The sequence below is a fragment of the Tamandua tetradactyla genome, chromosome 22 (genome assembly GCF_023851605.1).
Source record: "Tamandua tetradactyla isolate mTamTet1 chromosome 22, mTamTet1.pri, whole genome shotgun sequence".
Lineage (NCBI taxonomy): Eukaryota > Metazoa > Chordata > Mammalia > Pilosa > Myrmecophagidae > Tamandua > Tamandua tetradactyla.
The window spans coordinates 28,973,238-28,988,454 of NC_135348.1; the positions used below are offsets into that span (position 1 = coordinate 28,973,238).

At 37.6% G+C, this 15,217-nt stretch overlaps 1 protein-coding gene across 4 annotated transcripts in view; it reads left to right on the forward strand.

The window, feature by feature from the left end:
- Window positions 1-15,217, forward strand: part of ELF2 (E74 like ETS transcription factor 2) — a 125,413-nt gene that overhangs the window by 26,070 nt on the left and 84,126 nt on the right. The window lies entirely within an intron of this gene.

Consider the following 15,217-nt stretch of genomic DNA (forward strand, 5'->3'; position numbering starts at 1 on the left):
ATCTTTCAGTTCTTTGTCCATGTTTTTCTTCACCTTTTTAAGTATTTGTAGGACCATTTTTTAAAAGTCTTTTCTGGTATGTCCCAGTTCTGCTCCTCCTCATTGATGGTTTCTACTGCTTTAATGTCTTTTCTTTGGCCATAATATCCTGTTTCTTTGTTTGAAATCTGGGCGTTTTGATATTTAGTATTTTATCACTGGAATTGACATTCTGAGGCATATGTTACTTAAGCTTGTATCCAGCTGGTATTGTGATAGAGCTCCTTGAATGCTAGGAGCTGAGGAGAAAAAAGAGAAAATACCTGTCCCTGTCTTTGCAGATTGACCTGTGCAGTGTTCTCCTACAGGGGTTATCCGTATCCATATCTCCTTCAGGGATTATACAGTGTATTTGGAAAATAGCTCTAGGCCAAATCTTAGGGGCCTTCCTGATCCTTTCTGCTCATGTCTCTTATCTTGGATATGTGCATGTGAGAGCCTAGGAATACCCCACCCCCTCTCTCACAGAGATATGAATGGCCTTTCTTCCCTAGGAAATGGCTTCCTTACAGTTCCTGGCACTGAACTGTAAATCCCCCAGCCAGCAATCCCTAAACTCAGGCAGCACACCTTGACTGCTCTCCCTCAGTGTTCTATAGGGGAGCTTGTTGGTGAGTCATCTTCTATATGCAGGGCAAGTTCTGGGTCAGTGAATCCCTCAGGCCACCATCAGAAAGACTGGGCTAGATAAACATGCATCCAGTTTGTGCAGGAGGGTTATGCGGCTCCCTTTAGAATTGGGATGGCACCAGGAATCTGCACGGAGCCCATGAGGGCATGGGGCAGGGGCCGGCTAGGGTGCCATGAGGTCCAGTATCTTTTATGTGGTCTTTTTCTCGATTGGTGCTCTCCCTGTTATTGTAGTCCTTTAACTGTTCTCTGGTTCCTTTAGAAAAGTGTTTCTGCCAGTTTCTGCTAGTTGTTCAAAGTTTCTGAGTGGGGAAAGAACTCTGAAGTATCTCATCTAGCCATCTTTCCTCCCCCTTTTTAAACAGCTTCATTGAGAATTATTTACATATAGTAAAATTCACCCTCAGGGCGGGCCACAGTGGCTCAGCGGCAAGAACGCTTGCCTGCCATGCCAGAGGACCCAGGATCAATTCCCGGTGCCTGCCCATGTATTAAAAAAAAAAAAAAAAAAAAAAAAAAAAATTCACCCTCACATTTCTTTGTGCTTGATACATTCCTATCATTGTGCAGTAACCAGTACAATAGAGATACGGAACATTTCCATCAACCACAAAGTTTCCTTGTGCCCTTCAGAGGTTAATTCCTTCCCACTGTTCTGTTTTCAATTCCTATAGCTTTTTTTTTTCCAGGTGCATGGTCCAGAAATCGAACCCGTGCCTCCCGCATGGAAGGCGAGCATTCTGTTACTGAACCACCTGTGCACCCTCTAGTTCCTGTAGTTTTACCACCTTAAATGCCATGTAAATGAAATTGGCCTTCCTCTTTCTGGTATCTTAGGTTGTTTAGATATGGTTGCTGTGCATTAGCAGGTAAGATGACTGACCTCTAAGCTGATGGTATAGTTTTCTCACAAATTAGGAGCTATATTAAGAAGCATTTAAATCAGAAAAAATTAACACCACTTTTTGGGTAATTGTTTAAAAGAGGGTTTGTCAAAAGGGTTAGTAAATAGTATTCACCTTACATGATATACTTGAAAAGAACCAATTTAGGCTTCACTCTTTGAATGGGAAAATGATAAAATAGTTTTTTTAACTCTCTTCTGGGAACCCCTTCTACACAGAACTCAATCCTAACTGTTAATTTATGGCACACTTAAATAATTAGCCCAAATATAGCCCTTGTTTGTTTATTTTTAATAATGTAAGAGACATGTGAATCCATCATTCAGCCTGAGAACTAGAGCCTTGACAGGAACTCATATCACATCTACCAATGTGTGCCTTAATACAGTTCATTTAAAAATCTTTAATAAAATTTTGTTTACGTATTCTTACTTAATTTTAGGAGATCCTTTTTATGGGGTAAAGGGAGCAAATAACTTCTCAAATCTCATGTGTTTCAGCTTTTAAAAATTTTTTTATTATGAACAACAAACAAACATACAAACCTTCTTGACGTACATTGTTGACATGATTGCAATCAGTGGCTCACAATATTGTCACATAGTTGTGTATTCATCACCAAGATAATTTTTTTGAACATTTGCATCTCTCCAGAAAGAGAAATAAAAAAGAAAAAAACTCATACATGCCATACTTTTTACCCCTCCTTCTTATTGACCATTAATATGTCAATCTACTCAATTTATTTTAACCTTTGTTCCCCCTAGTACTTGTTTGTTTTTTATCCATATTTTTTACTTATCTGCCCATATCCTAGATAAAAGGAGCATCAGACACAATGTTTCACAATTACACAGTCACATTGAGAAAGCCGTATCATTATATAGTCATCTTCAAGAAACATGGCTACTGGAACACAGCTCAACAGTTTCAGGTACTTCCCTAATACACCATAAGAGGATATCTATATAATATGTAAGAATAACCTCCAAGATAACCTCTTGACTCTGTTTGAAATCTCTCAGCCACTGATACTTTATTTTTTGTCTCATTTCTCTCTTCCCACTTCTGGTAGAGAAAGTTTTCTCAGTCACTTGATGCCATGTCCCAGCTCATTCTAGTATTTCTGTCCCACGTTGCCAGGGAGGTTTACACCCCTGGGAGTCATGTCCCACATAGAGGAGGGGAAGGCAGTGAGTTCGCTTGCCGTGTTGACAGAGAGAGAGAGAGGCCACATATGAGCAACAAACGAGGTTCTCTGGGGGTGGCTCTTAGGCCTAATTTTAAGTAGGCTTAGCCTATCCTTTGCTGGGATAAGTTTCATAGGGTTAACAACCAAGATTGAGAGCTTGGGCTATTGATTTGGTTGTCCCCACTGCTTTTGAGAATATCAGGAATTCTCCAAATGGAGAAGTTGAATTTTTCCCCCTTTCTCCCCATTCCCCCAAGGGGACCCTGCAAAATACCTGTTTGTTCACTGTTCAGATCATTCTGGAATTTATTGGGGCATCACACTAACCTGGACAAACTAAAAAAATCTCGTGTCTTATTCACGGCTCTATGTCCTTATGGTGTTCAATTAAACTGTCCATATAAGTTAAATTAGGAAATGCATTAGTCAAAATATAAGTTTTGTACCAAAAAACACATTTCTTGCTTTAGTCAGTTTTGTTTTTGGTATGCTTTGTTATGAAGGTTTTTAATTTTGGTATAGTTAAAATCTAGTAACAGTCTTTTTTTTTTTGCTTTCCATGTCTTGTCTAATAATTTTTCCTTAACTCTGAGTTCATAAAGATATTCTATGTTTTCATCAAATTTTTAAAAACATTTTGCATCTTCACATTAGTATATCTGTGGTTTATTTTGTGAATGGTGAGAAGGAGTGATTTAATTTTTTTAGCTTGTATGAATACTCATTTGTCCCACCATCTTTTATTTCCGTTTTTTTCCTCTATTGGGTTTAATGTTACTTTTGTTATAGATTAAGTTTCCAATATGTATGAGTCTTTTTGTGGCCTTTCTGTTGTGTTTCATGGATTTATTTGAATATAACTGCACCATTTGACTCTAATTGCACCTTACTGCCTAACTTAGTTACTGTGGACTAGGTAGGGCAATTCTTTAGGAGGTTCTTGGCTATCTTTTGCCCTTTGCTCGTTCATATACATTTTTGACTTTGTTGGCTTTCTCATACCCTCTTGGGATTTTGACTGGAAATATATTTAATTTGAAAATAAATTTGATGAGAATTGAAAGCTTTAAGATAATGAGCTTTCCTATCCTTGAACGTGATATGTCTCTCCATGTATGTAAGACTTGTTTTATTCCTTTCAAAACATGTTATGAGGGCGGGCCGCGGTGGCTCAGCGGGCAAAGTGCTTGCCTGCTATGCCGGAGGACCTCGGTTCGATTCCCGGCCCCAGCCCATGTAACAAAAAACGGAAAAACAAAATACAATAAAACAAGAAAATGTTTAAAGATGTTTCCCTTTCTTCCTTCCTTCCTTCCTTCTATCCTTCCTTCCTTCTCTCTGTCTTTCCTTTAAAAAAAAAAAAAATTAAAAAAAAAAAAAAAAAAAACATGTTATGATTTTCCCCATATTAGTCATGTATATATTTGGTTGGATTTATTCTTAAGTATTATATGGTTTTTGTGACTATTATAAATAAACTTTTAAAAAATTATATTTTCTGTCTGTTGCTGGCACATAGAAAAGTAGTTGATTTTCATGTGTTGGTATTATGTCTAGGTACTTGCAAACTCTCCTTTTTCTGATATCTGAGGAATCTTGAATTTTCTATGTAGACAGTGCTGCCATCTGTGAACAATGATCTTTTGTTTCTTCCTTTTCAATTCTTATGTCTCTTATTTGTTTTTCTTATCTAATTCTATTGGTTAGATTCTCCAGTGCAGTATTGACTGAAAGTAGTATTTGTAGATATACTTGTTCTGTTTTCAGTATTGGGGGAAAGTTGAAAATATTTTGCCATTGAGTCTTGGCTGTATTTTTAAAAAAATTTTATTCAAATACAGTCATCTACTGAGATGATATATTAGTTATCTTTTGTTGTGTAACAACAAAATAAATGAAATTTAACATCTTAAAACACATATTTATTATTTCATAGTTTTTGAGGATCAAAGATCCTGGAGAGACTTAGCTGGGTAGATCTGCCTTAGGATCCCTCAGGAAGCTGCGGTCAAGATGTAAACTGTATGGCTGCCGTCCTCTAAAACTTGAGGTGGGAGAAAGGTGGGAGGATTTACTTTCAGACTCACTTGCATGGCTGTTGGCTGGAAGCCTCATTTCCTTGCCACGTGAGCCTCTTCCAAGGCTGCTCATACTTAGCAGCTTGTTTCTCCAAGAGCAAGTGATGAGCCAGAGGGAAACGGGGAGGGAAGAAGGGAGGGAAAGAGAGAGAAAAGCCAAAAGTCATAGTCTCTTTAATTACCCAATTTCTGAAATCACACAGTCCCCTCAGCTTTTTTCTGTTTTATATATACAAGTTACTATGTCTACTCATGGTCAAGGAGAAGGAATTTTAGCTCTACCTCTTGAAGGGAGGCAATATAAAATAATTTGTTGGTGTATTTTTAAAACCACTAGAATCCTTGGTCATAAGTTTTTTACATTTCTCTCCATGCAAAATATACCCACTCCCTTCAAAGGCTCCCAAAAATCTCCTCACACCGAAGATTAAATCATTAGCAGAAATTCAGAATCTAATTTAGTAATCTAATTAGTCCAGGTGCTGATGAGATTTCTTGGGTGTTGTTTTTTAAGTCGATCTGCATGAATACAGTTCCTTTCTATTTGTAGATGTGTAAACTAAAGAGATGGTATACTGATTTGAAACTGTTATGTACCTCAGAAAAGCCATGTTCTATTAATCCTAATCCAGTCTTTTGGGGGCAGACCTATTGTTTCGGTGGGGCCTTTTTTTTTGGTAACATTTTTTATTGTAAATTATAACATATTTACAAAGCGAAAAAAGAAAAAAAATAAGTTTCAAAGTACAATTCAGTGAATAGTTACAGAACAGATTCCAGAGTTTGTCATGAGCTACCATTCCACCATCTCAGATTTTTCCCTCTAGCTGCTCCAAAACACTGGAGGCTAGAAGGAATATTAATATAGTGATTCAGCAGTCATGTTTGTTTGTTAAATCCTATTTTCTCTATTGTATCTCCTCTTCCTCCTTTAATCCTTCTCCCAAACTATAGGAATCTCTGGGCAATGCCCATTCTGACTTTTTCATGTTGAGAAGAGGTGTTAACACTAAAGGATAGGGGTTTGTACTTAATTGATAATCTTGGAGAGACTTGTCTCTCTGGGTTTCAGAATTTATCTGGCCTAGGAACCCTCTGGGAATTATAGATTCCAGGGAAGCAAACTTAGTGCATGAAATCTTTATAGAGTCTCAGTTTGAACCCTAGTGTTCCTTTTTTTTTTTTTTTAAGTATCTTTATTGATAAATCTTCTCACATATACATTCCATCCATGGTGTACAATCAGTGACTCACAATATCATCACGTGTGTTCATCACCCACCATGATCATTTTTTTTTTAGAACCTTTGCTTCACTCCAGAAAAAGAAATAAAAAGATAAAAGAAAAAAATACATATCATACCCATTATCCCTCCCTCTCATTGACTCCTACTATTTTCATCTACATGATTTATTTTACCCTTTATCCCCCCTATTATTTACTTTTTATGCAAATTTTTTTACTCATCTGTCCATACCCTAGATAAAAGGGACATCAGACAGTGACATTGTAAAAGTTACATCTTTATACAATCATCTTCAAGAGTCAGGGCTACTGGAACATGGCTCAGCAGTTTCAGGTACTTCCCTCTAGACACTCCAATACACCATAAACTAAAAAGGGATATCTATATAATACATAAGAATAACCTCCAAGATAACCGCTTGACTTGAAATCTCTTAGCCACTGATGTTTTATTTTTTTCTCATTTCTCTCTTCCCCCTTTTGGTCAAGAAGCTTTCTCAATCCCTTGATGCCAGGTCCCAGCTCATCCTGGGATTTCTGTCCACATTGTCAGGGAGATTTATACCCCTGGGAATCATGTCCCACATAGTGGGGGAGGGCAGTGAGTTCACCTGTGGAGTTGGCTTAGAGAGAGGCCACATCTGAGCAACAAAAGAGGTTTTCTGATTTTAAGGCCTGATTTTAAGTAGGCTTAGAACCCTAGGTGTTCTTAAAGAGTTAATGGGAGTGATGTTGGTTAGAGTTAGAAAATCATGGAAATTTAGCAGTATCTACCTGAAACTTGCTTAAAAGTAGCCTCCAGGATAGCCTCTTGACTCCATTTGATCTTTCTTGGCTATTGATGCCTTATTTTATTATACTTCCTTTCCCGATCTTGGTCGAGAAAATGCTGTAGTGCCATGGTCACATTCATCCCCAGAAGTCCAGCCTTACATTGTCAGGGGAATTTTCACTCCTAAATGTATGTGGGGCCTTTGGATTAGACTGTTTCTGCAGAGATGCGACACACATTTAGGTGGGACTTTTTGATTAAATGGAGATGTGACCCCGCCCATTCAAGGTGGGTCTTAAATCCTTTTACTGGAACCCAGTATGAAGAGAATGAGAGGCAGAAAACAGAGCAGAGAGATGAAACCAAGTGACAGACCTTTGGAGATGCAGAAGAAAATGCCCCAGGAGATGCCAGAAGTTGAGAGGTCATTTGAAACCAGAAACCAGGAAAGAAGGAAAGCAGATATTGCCATGTGCGTTCCCATGTGACAGAGAAACCCTGGACATGATCAGCCTTTCTTGAGTAAAGGTAACCTCTTGTTGATGCCATAGTTTGGACATTTTCACAGCCTTAGAACTGTAAATTTTGTAACCTAATAAATTCCGTTTGTAAAAACCAATCCATTTCTGGTATATTGCATTCCAGCATCTTGAGCAAACTTAAACAAACACGTTATCTGCATCCTGTACAGCCAGCATACAATGGTAGACAGGCACAGTATGACATGCATAGACAATTTCTATTTAAAAAGGGGGAAGATAGGATATACACAGGAGTTGCTGTTCTGTGGTAGTTCTGAAATCCAGTGAGGCAGATGTAAATGTTAGAAGTCCCTTTATTAGTATTTGGTCCTATTCTTGTCCATGACTTTTGGCCTTGTCCTCAGAGCTTTTGGTTCTGTTCTCTGAGTTTTCTTTCCTTTTTCCGAGAGGTAGCATGTGTTGAAAGTTGAGTAGTTTTTGTAGCCTGCTTTCTACAAGTATAATTTTGGGAGGTGGGTGATCTATTTGCCTCCTTTCATTTATACTGGCTCTGTCCCTTTCTGTTCATGCAAGCAGTACTTCTGTTCTATGATACTTTAACACTTTGCTTGCCACTACATTATGGTATTTCTCTTCCTCCATTTTGTAATGTATTTCTCACTTCCCTTTAGCCCCTCACCAGTAGCCTCCTTAAGGAGCATGTGCTACTGCAAAGTTTCTTTAAGGCACTTTCACTAAGGCTGTCCTCAGAATTCCTGTTAAGCCCAGACTTTCACTAAGAATGTCCTCAAAATTCCTGTAAGCCCAGACTTTCACTAAGGATGTTTTCAAAATACCTTTAAGTCCTTCCAGCTTTCACCCACTGCCCAGTTCCAAGCCACTCCCACATTTTAGGTTTCTTAGCTAAAATAATTAAAAAATCAGCTCAGATTAATAAAGTTTATACCAAAGTGTAATGATACAGACCTATTCAGATTTCACCAGTTGTCCCACTATGTTCTTTTCTTCTTCCAGGATTTAATCCAGTAACTCCATGTTGCATTTAGTTATTATGTCTTCTTAGTCTTCTCCAATCTGGGACATTCATTTCTTTAGTCTCTCTGCCTTTTTTGGCTTCAACACTTTTGAAGCACATTGGGCACTTTTTTGGTGTTTCCTCAGAATTAAACTAAAGTTCTGCATTTTTGGCAAGAATGCCACAGAAGTGATGTTGTACTCTTCTCAGTGCATTATTTCAGGAGGAACATAATGTCAACTCTTGTTGCATTACTGGTGATGTTAAATTTATCACTTTGACTAAAGAGGTGTCTGCCAGGTTTCTCCACTATAGCATTATTATTTTTCCCTTTGTAATTAATAATTATCTTATAGGGTGATATTATGAAGCTATGCAAATACCTTGTTTCTCATAATACTTTCACTAATTTTAGCATCAATTTATGATTTGTCCCTGCAATATTATTAATGTGGTGTTTGGCAGTTGGTGATTTTCTATTCTGCCCTCCTTTTATGTGAATTAATTTGAATTCTGCTGTAAGGCAGAACTGTGCCTTCTTTCCCTTTTATTTATTCTGTTCTTTATTTATATCATTATGGACCCATGGATATTTATTTTGTTCTATGAGTTATAATTCATTACTATCATTATTCTTTTGTTGTTCAAATTGTCTCCTTCAAGTGAGCTTCTGTTTCCTCTTGGCATGTCCCTATCATTGTTTGAGACTTGCCTACTTTCTGAGAAGCAGGGTTCCAGGTTCACCTCATAAGATGTTTCAGTTTCATCTTGTACCAGTCCCAGCTGTGGAATCAGCTGGGTCTCCATGGAGTAACAGTTCATTTTATTTGAGAATGGATATAGAAATCAAGAACTGGGCTATAGCAGTCCTCATTGCAATTGGGGTTTCATTGCTTCTAGACCCTCTGTGGACAGAATAAGGAAATACATCTATATAAACACATCTATCTGTATTTGTAACCAGTAAAAACTATGAGTTCATACTGATATCACTGATTCCAGTCCTTTGCAACAGGGCTCATTTACGCTTCACTCTTTTCTTATTTGCAACTTATTTTTCACCCTCTGACAGTAAAAAACCTGGCTTGCTTTTTTCTCCTATTTTTGAAATTTTTTATCTCAAAATACTGTCATTACCAAAAGAAATACAAAAAAGCAATATAATTCAAAAAAGAAATATAAAAACATTCAGGGGCTTGGCAAACTGAGAAAATCTGAAGACCCAGCTCAACCAGGCTTTCCCTCAGCTCTCCTTCATTATTTGACTTTTATACAACTCTGAAGAGGGAGTGGGGTTACAAAGGCACAAAAGGGCCATGAATTCCACACAGCCTCCAAGAAGGGTAAGAAAAAGTAGCTTTACATATCACAAAAAAATGGGAATTGGAAGTTTTGGGGGTAGCTAGGCCCTGAGTTCAGAAATGTGGGGAGAAACCTGTGTCCCTGAATCTCTTGGTAGGGAATAGCTGCCACCTGCCCCTAAAGCCCTTTCCCTTTCTGATGAAGGCTGAAAGATAGACATTGCTCACTACTTCTCAGCCTTAATACAGCCGGCCTCTCTTCCTTTCCCTTGCACACACTTGAGAGCAGTAGGAAGCTTAGAACTTCCCACTCTGTGGGATGTAGGTGGAGCTTTCAGGAAGACTGCAGAGGACCACATTCTACTCTGTGCCCCACAGGAAAAGTGCCTTGTGCTCAGCACCCTTTTTACTGGTCACTGACCTTGCCTTCCTACCTGAGAGGTCAGACAGCTCTAGGTTAGTGGCTCTCGTGCATGAATTACGTTTATGGGAACCTTGGCTCTCTGAGTGTTGGATGCTGTGAACTTACTGGTGGTGATGATGGTAAAGCAGTAGAATCCTTTCTATCGTCTTTCTCTCCCTAGCGATAGGAGACTAGTGGGAAGAGAGGAAATGTATAAGCAAAGCTGAGAGGGGGCAGAGGACATACTGTTTATAGGTGGGTACAGGAAATCTCTGTATCTTCAAGTAGCATACAGGTCACTTCAGCCCCTGGAGAACGAACTGAATTTAAAGCTAATGACATGAAAATTGACCCCTGGCCTGGGCTAGTTTTCCTCGTCGCTTCCCTCCACTCGAGGCAGCTCACCTCTGAAGAGGGTCAGGGACAGGAACATTTTGCTGCCAGTGAGCCACTGTTGCCCAGCAATGTGGCTCTTTTGGTCTACATTATATTTGCTAATTTTCTCAGACCTAGAATAAAAATAATTTCAGAATTTCTAATTCGTATTCCTGTGGAAAAAAAAATTGCTAACCAGAGTACAATTATGTATAGTTGTTTTTGTCTTTACCTTTATAGTCACGATACTTTTTCCAAAGTTACTTAGGTTATTATTTTTTTTCCTTTACTCCCTTTAGCATGGTTGTGCTATTCATTTGTGGTAAAGTTAAGTTCATTTGTTACAGTGTGTGGCGTTTGGGGTTCCCCCTTACATCTGATATTATCATATATATTTTTTGAGACTGTGAAACATTAACATGGTTCTAAAAGTCATAGCTATATACAAGAAGTTATACTGGAGAAGTGTCACTCTCGCTTCATCTTCATCCTTTTTACCTGTCCTATTTCCCCATTCTTTCCACTCTTGTTCCACCACATCTTGTAGATAACGATTCTTATTATTTCTGATTTATGTTTCCTATATTTCTTTTTAATAAATGAGCAGATACAGGTTTAAGATATAGTTTCTTATAGCTTTTTACATGCTAGGTAACCTATTATAGATGATATTTTGCACTTTATTTTTTTTTCCCACTTACTAATAGACCCTGGAAATTGCTTTGTCAGTTACTAGAGATCTTCCTCATTAATATTTTTTAATAGTGGCTGTATTAGTTAGGGTTCTCTAGAGAAACAGAATCAACAGGGAACACTTGCAAATATAAAATTTATTAAAGTGTCTCACGTGACCACGGGAACACATAGTCCAAAATCTGTAGGGCAAGCTGTCAAACTGACAGTTCCAATGGAGGGTCTGGACAAACTCCAAAGGAGAGGCTTGCCAGCTGAAGCAGGAAGAGAACCTGCCCCTTCTGAATCCTCCTTAAAAGGCTTCCAGTGGTTAGATTGAGCAGGGCTCATTGCAGAAGACACTCCCCTTGGCTGATTACAAATGGAATCAGCTGTGGATGCAGCTGATGTGATCATGATTTAATTCTATGAGTTGTCCTCATTGCAACAGGCCAGCACTTGCCCAACCAGACAAACACCACCACTTGGCCAAGTTGACACATGAACCTGACCATAACAGTGGTGAAGTATAGTTGCATATGAATGTACCTTAGTTTATTCAACTAGTCTGCTGTGTAAGGGCATTGAACTTGTTTCCAGTATTTTACAATAACAAACAATACTTCAGTCAATAACCTCGTTCCTATGTATTTTCAAATTGAAGGTTTATCTTCAGGGTAAATTTCCAGAATTAGGACTGCTGGGTCAAAATAAGTGTGAATTCAAAGCAGTCCTTATCAAAATCCCAGCTGGCTTTTTTGCAGAAATTGACAAGGTGATCCTGAAATTCATAGGGAAATGCAAGGGATCTAGAAGAGCCAAAACTCTCTTGAAAAAGATGAAGTTGGAGGACTCACACTTCCTGATTTTAAAACTTGCTACGAAGTTACAGTAGTTGAGACTGGGTTGTTCTGGTATACAGGTAGGCATATGAATCTATAGAATAGGATGGGAGTCCAAACTAAAGTCATACAATTATGGACAGTTACTATAGGACTTGGCAGTTATTCTTCTATTTATATACTGAAGAGAAATGGAGACATAGGTCCCTTCAAAAACTTATTCATGAATGTTCAGAATGAGCACCAATGTTCACAATAATCAAATGGTTAAAATAGTTCACATGTGTATCAACCTATGAATGAATGAATAAAATGTGGTACATCCATACAGTGGAATATTATTTGGCAGTAATAAAAAAAAAATGACGCACTGATCCATACTACAATATGGATGAATCTTGAAAATAGTATCTAAGTGAAGGAAGCCAGTCATAAAAGACCACATTTTAAAACTCCATTTGTATGAAATGGCCAGAATAGGCAATTCTATAAAGATAGAAAGGTTGGTGGTTGCCACGGTCTGGGGGATAGTGTAGGATGGGGAGTGATTGCTAACAGATGTGGAGATTTTTGGGGGGATGGGGAGTGATTGCTAACAGATGTGGAGATTTTTGGGGGAAGGGAGAGTGAGGATTATGAAAATCTTCTAATATTAGATTGTGCAACTTTGTTAATATGCTAAAAGCCATTGAGTTATATACTTTAAATGGCTAAACTGTGTGGTATGTGATTGATAGCTCAGTAAAGCTGTTTAAAAAATGTGAGCCCATATATAGTTTTGTTAGATATTGCCAAATTCCCCTCTTAAAGTGTTAATGGTTTATGTTCCCATCAGCAGTGTAAGAATAAATGTGCCTGTTGCCACACAGCTTTGTCAACAGAATGTTATGTCATAGGTTTTAATTTTCATTAGTGTGATAGATGACAAACAGTATCTAACTTTTTAAAAAATTGCATTTCTATATGGGTGGGTTTATTAATCTTTTCATGTATTTAGGGCCTTTTTGTATCTGTTTTTGTGAATTGTGTGTTTATATCTTTATTTTTCTCTCCAGTGTTTGGTCCTTTAGTCCTCTATTTTTTTAAACTTTTTAAATTGTATAATATAACATGTATACAAGACAAAGAAAGAAAAAAACAATAGTTTTTTATGTATTTATTTATTTATAGCAATAGTTTTCAAAGCACTCTTCAACAGATAGTTACAGGACAGATCCCAGAGCTTGTCATGGGCTACCATTCCATCATCTCAGATTTTTCCTTCTTGCTACTCCAGAACATTGGAAGCTAGAAGGAAAATATTTTTTTTTGCACCACAACTTACTTTTTCCTCTCTTTTTTTGTGAAAAATAACATACATACAAAAAAGCAATAAATTTAAAAGCACAGCACAGTAATTAGTTGTAGAACAGATTTCAGAGTTTGGTGTGGGTTACAGTTCCACAATTTTAGGTTTTTATTTCTAGCTGCTCTAAAATACTGGAGACTAAAAGAAATATCTATATAATGATTCTGCAATTATACTCGTTTATATTCCTCCTGTTTTAAGTGTTCTGTGTGAGAGTGGCCTTTTGTGATATGGTATCCTGTTTCGGTGTTATAGGTTTAGTTTTCCTTGTTTTTATACTTTATATAAATAAAATCATATGCATATACAGTTTTTTTTAAAAACCTTTTTATTGTATAGTATAACATATATACAAAGCAAAGAAAGAAAAAAGCAATAGTTTTCAAAGCACTCTTCAAAAAATGGCTGCAGGATAGATCCCAGAGTTTGTCATGGGCTACCATACGATCCTCTCATATTTTTCCTTTTAACTGCTCCAGAATATAGGAGGCTGGAGGGCTTAAATACTTTTTTATCATCACAATCGACTTTTTTTTTCCTTCTTTTTTTGTGGACAATAACATATTACAGAAAAGCTATACATTTCAAAGCACAGCACCACAATTAGTTGTAGAACATATTTCAGACTTTGATATGTTACAATTTTACAATTTTAGGTTTTTACTTCTACCTGCTCTAAAATACTGGAGACTAAAAGAGCTATCAATTTAATGATTCAGCGTTCATTTTCATTTGTTAAGTCCTATCTTCTATGTATAATTCCACCATCAGCTTTGATCTTTCCATACCTCTCTTTGGGGTTGTTTGGGCTATGGCAATTCTAAATTTTGATATTGTCACTAATATGGGGTAGGGAGATGGAACTGTCTGATGTTCTGGAAAGGCTCAGCTAGGTTTCAGGACTTATCTGGACCAGGGACCCATCTGGAGGTTGTAGGTTTCTGGCAAGTTACTCTAGTGCCTGAAACCCTTGTGGAATCTTATATATTGCCCTAGGTGTTCTTTAGTTTTGGCTGGAATGGTCCTGGTTGGGGGTTGGCAGGTCATGATAGGTAGCAAGGTGTAACTGAAGTTGCATAGGAGCAACCTCCATAGTAACCTCTAGACTCTATTTGAACTCTCTCTGCCACTGATATTTTATTAATTACATTTCTCTCCCCACGTTTGGTCAGGATGTAATTATTGATCCCATGGTGCCAGGTCTGAATTCATCCCTGAGAGTTATCTCCCACATTGCCAGGGAGACTTTCACCCCCTGGATGTCATGTCCCACGTAGGGGGGAGGACAATGATTTCACTTGCAGAGTTGGGCTTAGAGAAACTGAGACCACATCTGAGCAACAACAGAGGTCCTCCAGAAGTAACTCTTAGGCATGCCTATAGGTAGTCTAAGCTTCTCTGCTACCTACATAAACTTCACAAGAGTAGGCCTCATGATCGAGGGCATGGCCTGTTGATTTGGGTATCCTTAAAGTTTGACACAATATCAGGGGACTCCCTGATGGTAAGGTATAATGGGTCTATAGTCTTTCTCCCCTCCCTCAGGGGACTTTACCAATATTTTTTGATTATCTGCTTAATATGCCCTAGGATGTTTCCAGGCATTACAATAATCTATACAGGATTAAAGGACTTCTTTATTATTCTGTGCTTTCTGTAGTTCACTTGTTCAAATGACCTGTATAGATATGTTAAATTAGGTTATTCACTACAGAAAAATTTTTTTTTTGTTCCCACCAAGATGCCAAGATGTAGCTCCTTTTTTAAAAATTTATTTATTAATTAAAAAAATTAACAAATGAAATAAAAATTAACATAATCAGTAATTCACAATATCATCACTTAGTTGCATATTCATCATTTCTTAGAGCATTTGCATCCATTCAGAAAAATAAAAAGACAATAGAAAAAGAAATA